This window comes from Ranitomeya variabilis, chromosome 6 (genome assembly GCF_051348905.1).
Source record: "Ranitomeya variabilis isolate aRanVar5 chromosome 6, aRanVar5.hap1, whole genome shotgun sequence".
NCBI lineage: Eukaryota > Metazoa > Chordata > Amphibia > Anura > Dendrobatidae > Ranitomeya > Ranitomeya variabilis.
In genome coordinates this window covers 469,474,988-469,488,908 of record NC_135237.1, presented here as the reverse complement: position 1 = coordinate 469,488,908, position 13,921 = coordinate 469,474,988, and the positions used below count along the sequence as shown (strand labels likewise).

The window sequence follows — 13,921 nt, the reverse complement described above, 5'->3', positions numbered from 1 at the left end:
GGGAGATGCCCCTTCTTCTCTTGACCCATCCATGACCTGCTCCCCCACGACAAGCTGATGCCAGTATTCAGCGGCAAGGCAACACAAAATGTTGAGGAACTGCCACTTTCTGGGAGGCGCATCAGTGCCTTCGAGATTTGCCATCTTTTATCTGGGAAGTTCCCCTGTTTCCAGGAGACTTGGTGAGTATAACTACACACCATAACGTCCCTTGTTGTCCAGTTAAGGCTATGTGCACAAGTTGCATTTTTTTCACTTTTTTCCTGTGTTTTTCGCGGTAAAAACGCTTACAAAATGCATCACATTATTTTTAATGTAATTCCGCATTGTTGTGCCCATGCTGCATTTTTTTCCGCAAAAAACACATCGCGGAAAAAAAACGCAGCAAGTTCATTAATTTTACGGATTTTCGGCGATTTTGCTGCTATATACTTGAATTGGGACGCTCGGGAAAAAAACGTGAGAAAAACGAGCAAAAAACACGAAAAAAACACGAGCGGATATCCTGCGAAAGGATTCCGGTTTTGCTTAGGAAAATTTTGCAAACATTCTGCAAAAACTTGCAACTTGGGCCTAAAAGGACTACTGTCCAGCACCTGAGTGGAAAACACACAGAAGGCCATCTTCTGTCGGGGAAAGGCAGCGGCAGAACTGGACTGGGGCTAAAAAGCAGCATCGGCACACAAACTCAACCAGACCACATACTGTACAATATGACCCTCATCCCAACGAGGTAAGATAGCAGCCTGCAATGTAAAGTTCAGCAAATTTTGCCATAGTCCTAATGCAGACGTCCATTTTTCTGTCATATGTCATAAAAATTGACCGATTTTCATCAGTGTTTGCTCAATCTGACAATCAGTGAATTTCTCATATGCCAAAAAAATGCAAAGTTACGATTGCAATTTTAAAACCAGATAGCATGCAGATTGCACACGGGTGGCAATGCATGCTGTACAAGATTTTCACAGATACATAGACTTGTATGGGTGATTTTGATCCAGGACTCAGATAAAAAACAGATGACTTTCATTTTTTTGCAGATACACGGTCTGCTCCGTATACTATAATGGGTACATGTTTTATCTTTGAAAATAAAAAACAGAACACATACATGAAAGATGGACTATTGAATGAGGACTTACTTTGGCAAGTTCTTCAACACTCCCTTAAGGAAGCACCCACATTATATTTTTTTATTCCTTCTCCCCATCTAAATGTATATGTAATGTAATGTGAGTTAATATTCTTACAGATCACCACCTTCACAGTTCCCATGTTGCTTCAGTCCTCTTCTCACTTATGTGACTACAGTTCCAACTCAGGCTAAGGTTTATGAGTGAGTCAGGAGTCGCTTTTACAGTGTAAATCCTTGAAGCGTCTGAACGAGGCTCTATGGGTTTATATTGCAAATGCGACTTCTGGTTCACTCATAAACCCCTGTGTGATGCAATGAGTTGGAAGTACACTCACATAAGTGAGAAGAGGACCGAAGTGGTGCTATAAACCAGGGAAGACGACAATCAGTAGATATATTAACTCACTCTACATGACACATATTTGCGCATTTAGACAGGGTTAGAGAATAAAAACATTAATGAGGCTGCTTCTTAAAAGTTGAGGTACTGCAGCAGTCTAAATTCATTAAAATACTACTTTGTTGATATCACCACACGTGAAATCCAAAGAAGTAAAATCGAAAGATCCTAAATGTTTCAACCATACTGGTGGTCTTAATCATTTCATATCAGTCTATTTGTCTGTTCATATGAATAAAGATCTCCGTGAAAGGATAAAAAAGCACTTTAAAAGTAGGCTGCACTGATGTAAGAAAGTTTCTTGCTGTAAGAAGGTTCAATGAAGGATCTTTTATTCTGACAGTGCATTTCAATGCTGTGCCGCAACAGATCAAACAAGGGCAGACACTGCAGCACCCCCTTTTTGCTATTTTTTTTCCTCCTCAAATATGGTCGCCTTATTGTGTGTGCTTTCCCCCTCCACACTGTTTCTTCTACATACAGTTGAAACCAGAAGTTGACATACTCTATATAAAAAGACACATATGCATGTTTTTCTCAATATCCAAAATGAAATCAGAATAAAACTTTCCCACTTTAGGCCAATTAGGATTACCATAATTATTAATATTTGCCAAATGCCAGAATACAGAGAGAGAATGTTTTAAGGCATTTTTATTACTTACTGCAAAGTCAAAAGTTTACATACACTAAGATTACTATTCCTTTAAACAATTCTGGACTGCCCATATGATGATGTCATGTGTATGGAAGCTTCTGTTTTTTGGCAACAGCTGAGTTAGAGACACACCTGATACACACAGCTTCTTTGTGTAGAATCATGGCAAAGTCGAAAGAAATCAGCTAAGATATCAGGAAGAGAATGGTGGACTTGCACAAGTCTGGCTCATCCTTGGGTACAATTTCAAGATACGTGAAGGTGCCTCTTTCATTTGTATAAACAATTATGCACAAGTGGAGCGCCCCGTGGGCAGTGGGGTACCGGGTCCTTCGGTTCTCAAGGGGGATGTCACGGTGGCTGACCCGGTCCGTGGCCCTCGGGACGTCCGTTGTAAAAAAAAGGAAAGGTCTTTAAAGGGGAAATGTTCGTGACACCACCTGTGGTATTCGGTCAGGGTGACCAACGCTGCTTTAAGGGGTCCGCTGGGGTGATGTTATGGCAGCTAGATGGTATACCTTCCCACAGGTGAAGTATGTTCCCAGGGCTTCCCAGTGTGTAGATGGTGGAAGGTGTGAGGCGCAGTGAAGAATGAGGTCACAAGGTTGCAGTCTCTTTACCTTTTACTGAAGGCTTCAGCATCCACAGTCCAGAGCACAGACCACAGGGCAGGCAGAGTCCGGCCGGTTTGGAGGCAAATCCAGAGTCCCCTTATCCAGGTGGAAATCAGTAGCCTTCCTCTAGCGTCTTGGTGTTGTAGTACCTTACTGCTAAGCCTCTCATAAGGTCCTCACAGATGTTGTAGATGTTATTGATGTTATCTCTTTCTATCTGTCCCCCAGATGGATAGGACAAACCCGTATGACCGGTGGCTTGAGGCTTTTTACAGGGACTCTATCATGCCACAGCCTCTCGTGGGTGCCACCTTGCCTCCTGGGTATGAGGTGGATCAGTAATTGGCAAATAGTTGTCCTGCCGGTCTCTGGAGCAAGGCATAAAGGACTATTGCTCCCTCGGTGTTTCGGCTACCTGGATCCTGCGCCTCAGAAGGAGGCAGCCTGTGCAGGGCAGAACTCCTTCTGGTATCCACTCCTTTGCTATGACTTCTTCACCCTCTCTACAATACAGTTCTCTGTTCACGTCCTTTCTTAGGAACTGCCGCATTTAGGGCAGGCGGAGCTCCATGTCCTTCTGTCTAGGCCTCTGACAGGCTCCCACCCCTGTCAGGGACCAACTACCTGAGCGAAGCTCAGCCAGCAACTGCCTAACTTCCTATCCAAGCCACCAGTTTTACCTAAGTGTGAAGAGTGCCCTAATAAATAGGAGCATAGCTCCCCCTGGTGGACTGGAGTATGAAATGTGTTGTATGCTTGTGGTACATGGTAAAGAGATCTCCTTTATCGCCTCCAAACATAACATCACTCCCCCTAGAGGAGAATGATATTACTGCATTGACCAGGACCCTGGGGTGCTGCACTCCCCCCTCCCGTTAAATCCAGTACTCTGGGACTGGGAAAAGAAAACAACAATACATTAGTAAAGACATGCAAATTTTTAAAATGCTATAAATCAAGGTTTTTTAACTGTTGCTTCCCTTTATGAGAGGTGAGGATGCTTGAACATTACAATCAAAAACATATTTACATTGTGGAATGGAACAATTCAGCAAACAGCATACTAACTATCTATGAAACACAACTACCCTTACAGGTATACTATCTCTTAAAACTGGAAAGTGCAAATCAACGTTTTTCTTTATTATTACTCTTCTTCATATGCAGGACTGTCTATCTACCCCTACAGGCTCACTGCATTTTCCGTCTTTAATTTTATTAAAAAGTGCATAATTTCTTTCTGGATTTAAATTTCTAGCTTTATCTACTATATTAACCCAGTAATATATTATCATTCTGGCAAAGTGCAACAATTAAACATTGATCCCTTTATGGGTTCTGATAACTCAATGAGGTAGTGCAAACAATCAATCACATCAATATTCAAGTCAGTTTAGCAACAAAAGTGATGTGATGCGAGGTGTTGTGATCCTAGTGGTAGAGGATCTCAAATGTACAAACTAACTCTGCTAACACAAAAACTAGCTCATAGGGAGGTGGTAACTAGGCTGACCGAATATCTGATCCTAGCACACAACTAACAGTAGCCAGGGAACGTACCTACGTTGATTCTAGACGTCTCGCACCAGCCGGAGAACTAACTAACCCTTTCAGAGAAAATAAGACCTCACTTGCCTCCAGAGAAGGGACCCCAAAGATGAAATACAAGCCCCCAACAAATAATAACGGTGAGGTAAGAAGAAAAGACAAACGTAAGTATGAACTAGATTTAGCAAAGTGAGGCCCACTAAATAATAGCAGAAAATAGAAAGAGAACTTATTCGGTCAGCAAAAAACCCTATAAAAATATCCACGCTGAAAATCCAAGAACCCCCGCACCGACTAACGGTGCAGGGGGAGAATATCAGCCCCCTAGAGCTTCCAGCAAAAATCAGAATCACATTGTAACTAGCTGGAACAAAATATCAGAAATGCGGATAAACAAAAATAAGAAAGCAGGACTTAGCTTATCTTGCAAAAAGCAGGAGACAGGAGCCAAAAGACTAGACTGGTAACATCGAGGCACCATACTGAGTTTCCAGGAAGTCTAAATAGGAACACCCAGGCCAAACGACCCAGGTGGGTAAAAACCTGGAGACAGACAATCCAAGTGTCATACCGCTAGAGAACACAAGAGGGAGCCAAGAAATACAATTCACAACAGTACCCCCCCTTTAAGGAGGGGACACCGAACCCTCACCACGACCACCAGGACGATCAGGATGAGCCGCGTGAAAAGCACGAACCAAATCGGCCGCATGAACATCAGAGGCGACCACCCAGGAATTATCCTCCTGACCATAGCCCTTCCATTTGACCAGATACTGAAGCCTCCGTCTAGAGAGACGAGAATCTAAGATCTTCTCCACCACGTACTCCAACTCGCCCTCAACCAAGACCGGAGCAGGAGGGTCAACCGCAGGAACCACAGGCACAACATACCGCCGCAACAAAGACCTATGGAACACATTGTGAATGGCAAATGACACCGGAAGATCCAAACGAAAAGAAACTGGATTAAGGATTTCCAAAATTCTATACGGACCAATAAAGCGAGGCTTAAACTTAGGAGAGGAAACCTTAAGAGGGACATACCGAGAAGACAACCAAACCAAATCCCCAACACGAAGTCGGGGACCCACACCGCGGCGGCGGTTGGCAAAACGCTGAGCCTTCTCCTGTGACAATTTCAAGTTGTCCACCACATGACTCCAAATCCGCTGCAATCTATCCACCACGGAATCCACCCCAGGACAGTCAGAAGATTCAACATGCCCCGAGGAGAAACGAGGATGAAAACCAGAATTGCAGAAAAATGGCGAAACCAAAGTAGCGGAACTAGCCCGATTATTGAGGGCAAACTCAGCCAATGGCAAAAAGGTCACCCAATCATCCTGATCCGCAGAAACAAAACATCTCAAGTAAGCCTCCAGCGTCTGATTAGTTCGCTCCATTTGGCCATTAGTCTGAGGATGAAAGGCAGATGAGAATGATAAATCAATGCCCATCTTAGCACAAAAAGATCGCCAGAACCTGGACACAAACTGGGACCCTCTGTCAGACACGATATTCTCAGGAATGCCATGCAAACGAACCACGTTCTGAAAGAATAAAGGAACCAGATCGGAAGAGGAAGGCAACTTAGGCAAGGGCACCAAATGGACCATCTTGGAAAAGCGATCACACACCACCCAGATGACAGACATACCTTGAGAAACCGGAAGATCTGAAATGAAATCCATGGAAATGTGTGTCCAGGGCCTCTTCGGGACCGGCAAGGGCAAAAGCAACCCGCTGGCACGAGAACAGCAAGGCTTAGCCCGAGCACAAATCCCACAGGACTGCACAAAAGAACGCACATCCCGCGACAAGGAAGGCCACCAAAAGGACCTAGCCACCAAATCTCTGGTACCAAAAATCCCAGGATGCCCTGCCAACACCGAGGAATGAACCTCAGAGATAGCTCTGCTGGTCCATTTATCAGGAACAAACAGTCTATCAGGTGGGCAAGAGTCAGGTCTACCAGCCTGAAATCTCTGCAACACACGTCGCAAATCAGGAGAAATGGCCGACAAAATTACTCCCTCTTTAAGAATACCAGCTGGCTCTGAGACTCCCGGAGAGTCAGGCACAAAACTCCTAGAAAGAGCATCTGCCTTCACATTCTTCGAACCAGGCAGGTATGAAACCACAAAGTCAAAACGGGAGAAAAACAACGACCAACGAGCCTGTCTAGGATTCAGGCGCTTAGCAGACTCGAGATACATCAAATTCTTGTGATCAGTCAAGACCACCACACGATGCCTAGCTCCCTCGAGCCAATGACGCCACTCCTCAAATGCCCACTTCATGGCCAACAACTCCCGATTACCCACATCATAGATCCGCTCCGCAGGCGAAAACTTCCTAGAAAAAAAAGCACAAGGTCTCATCACAGAACAACCAGAGCCTTTCTGCGACAAAACAGCCCCTGCACCGATCTCAGAAGCGTCTACTTCAACCTGAAAGGGAAGTGAAACATCAGGCTGGCACAAAACAGGCGCCGAAGTAAACTGGCGCTTCAGCTCCCGGAAAGCCTCTACGGCTGCCGGAGCCCAATTAGTCACATCAGAACCTTTCTTGGTCATATCCGTCAAAGGTTTCACAACGCTAGAGAAATTAGCAATAAAACGACGGTAGAAATTAGCAAAACCCAAGAATTTCTGAAGACTCTTAACGGACGTGGGTTGGGTCCAATCATGAATAGCTTGGACCTTGACTGGGTCCATCTCCACTGTAGACGGGGAGAAAATGAAACCCAGAAAGGAAACCTTCTGCACTCCAAAGAGACACTTTGAGCCCTTCACGAACAAAGCATTATCACGCAAAACCTGAAACACCATCCTGACTTGCTTTACATGAGAATCCCAATCATCAGAAAAAAACAGAATATCATCCAGATAAACAATCAAAAATTTATCTAGATACTTCCGGAAGATGTCATGCATAAAAGACTGAAACACAGAAGGGGCATTAGAGAGCCCAAAAGGCATCACCAAGTACTCAAAATGACCTTCGGGCGTATTGAACGCAGTTTTCCATTCATCTCCCTGCTTAATGCGCACAAGGTTGTACGCACCACGAAGATCTATCTTGGTGAACCACTTAGCACCCTTAATCCGAGCAAACAAGTCCGACAACAGTGGCAAAGGATACTGAAATTTGACCGTGATTTTATTCAGAAGTCGATAGTCTATACAAGGTCTCAAAGACCCGTCCTTTTTGGCTACAAAAAAAAATCCCGCACCAAGAGGGGAAGAGGATGGACGAATATGTCCCTTCTCTAAAGACTCCTTTATATAAGAACGCATTGCAGCATGTTCAGGTACAGATAAATTAAATAAACGTCCCTTAGGAAATTTACTACCAGGAATCAAATCTATAGCGCAGTCACAGTCCCTATGCGGAGGAAGGGCACTGGACCTGGACTCACTAAATACATCCTGATAGTCCAACAAATACTCCGGAACTTCAGAAGGAGTAGAAGAAGCAATAGACACCGACGGGGAATCGCAATGAATTCCCTGACAACCCCAACTTGACACAGACATTGCCTTCCAATCTAAGACTGGATTATGGGTCTGTAACCATGGCAGACCTAAAACGACCAAATCATGCATTTTATGCAGAACAAGAAAACGAATCACCTCCCGATGTTCAGGAGTCATGCACATGGTCACTTGTGTCCAATACTGCGGCTTATTCTCCGCCAATGGCGTAGCATCAATTCCTCTAAAAGGAATGGAATTTTTTAAAGGCTCCAGGACAAAACCACAGCGCTTGGCAAATGACAAGTCCATAAGGCTCAGGGCAGCACTTGAATCCACAAGCGCCATAGCAGGGTAGGAAGACAATGAGCAAATTAGAGTCACAGACAAAATAAACTTAGGATTTAAATTACCAATGGTGACAGGACTAATCATCTTTGTTAGGCGTTTAGAGCATGCCGAGATAACATGTGTAGAATCACCACAGTAAAAACATAACCCATTCTGACGTCTATGATTTCTTCGTTCAGCTCTAGTCTGAATTCTATCACATAACATTGAGTCAGGTGCCTGTTCAGACAGCACTGCCAGAGGATTAGCAGATTTGCGCTCCCGCAAACGCCGATCTATCTGAATGGCCAAAGCCATAGAATCACTCAGACTTGTAGGAATGGTAAAACCCACCATCACATTCTTAATGGCTTCAGAAAGGCCATTTCTCAAAATTGCGGCCAGAGCACACTCATTCCACTGAGTGAGCACGGACCATTTCCGAAATTTTTGGCAATACACTTCAGCCTCATCCTGGCCCTGAGAGATAGCCAGCAACGCTTTCTCTGCCTGAATTTCAAGATTGGGCTCCTCATAAAGTAAACCGAGCGCCAGAAAAAACGCATCAATGTTTGCCAATGCCGGATCTCCTGGCGCCAATGCAAAAGCCCAATCCTGAGGGTCGCCGCGCAAGAAAGAGATAACAATTTTAACTTGCTGAGCTGAGTCTCCAGACGAACGCGGTCTCAAAGATAGAAACAATTTACAATTATTCCTGAAATTCCTAAATTTAAATCGATCACCAGAGAAAAGTTCAGGAATAGGTATCTTAGGCTCTGACATAGGACTGCTAGTAACGAAATCCTGAATGCCCTGCACTCTTGCAGCAAGCTGATCCACACTAGTAATCAGAGTCTGAACATTCATGTCTGCAGCAGAGCTTCAAGCCACTCAGAGAAAAAGGGGAAGAAAAAAAAACAAAAAAAAACTCAGAACTTCTTTTCTTTTAATCCAGCTTCAGCAATGCATTAATGGCCTGGAATACTGTTGTGATCCTAGTGGTAGAGGATCTCAAATGTACAAACTAACTCTGCTAACACAAAAACTAGCTCATAGGGAGGTGGTAACTAGGCTGACCGAATATCTGATCCTAGCACACAACCAACAGTAGCCAGGGAACGTACCTACGTTGATTCTAGACGTCTCGCACCAGCCGGAGAACTAACTAACCCTTTCAGAGAAAATAAGACCTCACTTGCCTCCAGAGAAGGGACCCCAAAGATGAAATACAAGCCCCCAACAAATAATAACGGTGAGGTAAGAAGAAAAGACAAACATAAGTATGAACTAGATTTAGCAAAGTGAGGCTCACTAAATAATAGCAGAAAATAGAAAGAGAACTTATTCGGTCAGCAAAAAACCCTATCAAAATATCCACGCTGAAAATCCAAGAACCCCCGCACCGACTAACGGTGCAGGGGGAGAATATCAGCCCCCTAGAGCTTCCAGCAAAAATCAGAATCACATTGTAACTAGCTGGAACAAAATATCAGAAATGCGGATAAACAAAAATAAGAAAGCAGGACTTAGCTTATCTTGCAAAAAGCAGGAGACAGGAGCCAAAAGACTAGACTGGTAACATCGATTCCAGGCACCATACTGAGTTTCCAGGAAGTCTAAATAGGAACACCCAGGCCAAACGACCCAGGTGGGTAAAAACCTGGAGACAGACAATCCAAGTGTCATACCGCTAGAGAACACAAGAGGGAGCCAAGAAATACAATTCACAACAGCGAGGGACCCGTTACGAACCCCCAACGTTGGGCTTGGGCGGGCTACAAGATGTGTATCCTGACCCGGAATTCTGCCACACCAATGGGTTTTTCTTCAGGTCTGAAAAACAAAACAATTCTCACAACAAGATTAGCAACAGTCTCTGTTGGAGGCAGTCTCTGTAAAAGCTCCTTTTTGTAAAACCAGTAGGAAGCACCCTTAATAAGGTGCAAACTATTTACAAGCAGTTCAGGAATCATTCACCTTCCATGATTCTGCAGTCCTTAAGGCAACGATGAACTTATGCAAACTAAGGATTCCTTTAACAGGGGTCCCCTTTTAGAAATAACCCTGGTTGGGTTTAAAACTTGGAAAGCAGCAGCAAAAAGGAAGTTTAATAACTATTTACAGTCAGTTCAAGTTTTCTTGTAATCAGACGGCTTCCAGGGCATCACTTGGCACTGAATCCTTCCTGGCTTGGAAAGGGTTGGATCCAAGGTCACACCTGGCGCCAGGTAAACGCCATTATTTTGTCTTTCATGTATTGTCAAGTCATGCACAGCGATAAAAGTTTGGGTAGCTTGAGCATGGGCCTTCACGATAGCAGGGCCCACGGCTGCTGTCTCAGTGGTAGTAGCTACCGACAGTTCAGCTACAGTAGTAGTGGGAACAATTTCGATGCTCTCTCCCTCCTGCTGAGCCTCCCCAGGGAACCCGATCAGATTTGTGGTGGTATGGGTGCATCTGAATGTCACCCACTCTCCCTGGATGTCCACAGTCTGCTTAGTGGGCTGCAGCGGGGTGTCGGAGGTCCTCAGGGTCTCCCAGGGCCTTTCCCACTCTAAGCAGGTACACACCCGGCCGGGTGGTGGTGGTGGAGGGAAGTCGACTGGCATTAGCGGGGCAGTGTCCTTAGCTACTGGGGCAGGGTCTGCAGGCTTACCCGCGGCCACGGCATCGCTGTTGCTGGTTTCTTCCACTGCAGGCGGCGGCCCTGTCGGTTGGCTGCGCTGCTGTTCCTGGCCGCTATCTGCTGTGTGGTACCAAGACTTCCGGAGCTGGCGGCACAGCTCCTGTACTTCCGCACCGAGAACCTCCGGGTTCATACATGGCGGCAGATCCTCCTCAGCTTCCGATTGGCAGACAGCACTGTGGGTATTCTCCCCCTCCTCCTGGTGATCTTCGCTCGCCATCTTGCCAACCAGGGTAGTGTCTGTTTCCTTCTCCGGTATCTGCTCCTCCTCTTCTGGAGGGCGGTTCCTTTTTCCTCCACCATCCCAGACGGATTACTTTGGTTAATGGGCATATTTTTCTGACGTAGTAGTATCTGTGGGGGACGGCTTCCATTTTCACGCCGTTCTTCCAGGCTACGCCCACGATGACACGCCCCACTCCTCCTGCACGCCGCATGGCGCTATAATGGCTGCGGTTTTGGCGGGAATTTTGGCGGTCTTTTGCAATACACAGTCCTTTAGCAAATCACAGTTCAAACACAATTCTGGCACAGTCTCTAGGCGCACATGACCCGATTTTCAGGCTTAAGTAGATTCTGTTTGTGACGCCAAAAGATTGGAGAGCCCCCATGGGCAGTGGGGTACTCGGTACCAGGTCCTTCGGTTCTCAAGGGGGATGTCACGGTGGCTGACCCGGTCCGTGGCCCTTGGTACGTCCATTGTAAAAAAAAAGGAAAGGTCTTTAAAGGGGAAATGTTCATGACGCCACCTGTGGTATTCGGTCAGGGTGACCGACGCTGCTTTAAGGGGTCCGCTGGGGTGATGTTATGGCAGCTAGATGGTATACCTTCCCACAAGTGAAGTATGTCCCTAGGGCTTCCCAGTGTGTAGATGGTGGATGGTGTGAGGCGCAGTGAAGAACGAGGACACAAGGTTGCAGTCTCTTTACCTTTTACTGAAGGCTTCAGCATCCACAGTCCAGAGCACAGACCACAGGGCAGGCAGAGTCTGGCCGCTTTGGTGGCAAATCCAGAGTCCACGTATCCAGGTGGAAATCAGTAGCCTTCCTCTAGTGCCTTGGTGTTGTAGTACCTTACTGCTAAGCCTCTCATAAGGTCCTCACAGATGTTGTAGATGTTATCGATGTTATCTCTTTCTCTCTGTCCCCCAGATGAATAGGACAAACCCGTGTGACTGGTGGCTTGAGGCTTTTTACAGGGACTCTATCATGCCACGGCCTCTCGTGGGTGCCACCTTGCCTCCTGGGTATGAGGCGGATCAGTAATTTGCAATTAGCTGTCCTGCCGGTCTCTGGAGCAAGGCATAAAGGACTGTTGCTCCCTCGGTGTTCCGACTACCGGGATCCTGCGCCTCAGAAGGAGGCAGCCTGTGCGGGGCAGAACTCCTTCTGGTATCCACTCCTTTGCTATGACTTCTTCACCCTCTCTACAATACAGTTCTCTGTTCGCGTCCTTTCTTAGGAACTGCCACACTTAGGGCAGGCGCAGCTCCGTGTCCTTCTGTCTAGGCCTCTGACAGGCTCCCACCCCTGTCAGGGACCAACTACCTGTTGTGAATTCTGCTCTTGGGCTCCCTCCGGTGGTTGTAAGTGGTAGCGCTGCTGTCTCTGAATCACAGCACTTATCAGGTGTTTTCACTTTTTGCAATTTGGACAGGGCTATTTAGTCTTGCTTCACCCTTTAGTCAGTGCCAGTTGTCCATTGTTCCTGGAGGATTCACATCCCTGCCTGGTCTCTTCTGCTTTGCAGTTCTTTTCAACAAAGATAAGTTCTGGCCTTGATTTTGCTGTCCACATGCTGTGGTCTTATTGTTCAGTTATTTTCCATGTTTTGTCTTGTCCAGCTTGGTCTGTATAAGGATTTGTTTAGCCAAGCTGGTATCTCTTGAGATGCAGATATACCCTCCATGTCTTTAGTTAGCTGTGGAGTTTTTGTATTTTCTGTGGTGGATATTTTCTAGTGTTTTAATACTGACCGCATAGTACTCTGTCCTGTCCTTTCTATTTAGCTAGAAGTGGCCTCCTTTGCTAAATTCTCATTTCAGTCTGTGTATGTTTTTTCCCTCTCCTCTCACAGTCAATATTTGTGGGGGGCTGCCTGTTCTTTGGGGATTTTCTCTGAGGCAAGATAGTTTTCCCTTTTCTATCTCTAGGGGTAATTAGTCCTCCGGCTGTGTCGAGATGTCTAGGGAGCGCTAGGTACATTCCACGGCTACTTCTAGTTGCGGTGTTAGGTTCAGGGTCTGCGGTCAGTACAGGTACCACCTTCTCCAGAGTATGTCCCATGCTGCTCTTAGGCCACCAGATCATAACAGTACAACTGGCCAACAATGAGTTAACCGCATCTCAGAAGAAGGGAAGGAAAGTGCTGAGCCATTTTTTTTTCTGTTGTCTGTTGTGGTTTTTTTTTTTTCTCTTCCCTCTTTGCCTTTGGGTGGCTCAGGAGTTCGGCGCTGGTATGGATGTTCAGGGATTGGCTTCTCGTGTGGATCAACTTGCTGCTAGAGTACAGGGTATTTCCGATTATATCATTCAGACTCCAGTTTTAGAGCCTAGAATTCCAACTCCTGATTTGTTTTTTGGGGATAGGTCCAAATTTCTGAGCTTTAAAAATAACTGTAAACTGTTTTTTTCTCTGAAACCCCGTTCCTCTGGTGATCCCATCCAGCAGGTTAAAATTATTATATCTCTGCTGCGTGGTGACCCCCAGGATTGGGCATTTGCCCTGGAACCTGGGAATCCGGCGTTGCTTAATGTAGACACCTTTTTTCAGGCGCTTGGGTTATTGTATGACGAACCTAATTCAGTGGATCATGCTGAGAAGACCTTGTTGGCCCTGTCTCAGGGTCAAGAAGCGGCAGAATTATATTGCCAGAAGTTTAGAAAATGGTCTGTACTGACTAAATGGAATGAAGATGCCTTGGCGGCAATCTTCAGAAAGGGTCTTTCTGAATCCGTTAAAGATGTTATGGTGGGGTTCCCCACGCCTGTTGGTCTGAGTGATTCTATGTCTCTGGCCATTCAGATTGATCGGCGCTTGCGCGAGCGCAGAGTTGTGCACACTATGGC

General features: G+C 45.8%; 1 protein-coding gene across 3 annotated transcripts in view; it reads right to left on the bottom strand.

Moving 5' to 3' along the window:
* TRIM55 (tripartite motif containing 55) overlaps positions 1–13,921 on the bottom strand; it is a 273,771-nt gene that overhangs the window by 94,280 nt on the left and 165,570 nt on the right. The gene's annotated exons all lie outside the window — the stretch shown is intronic.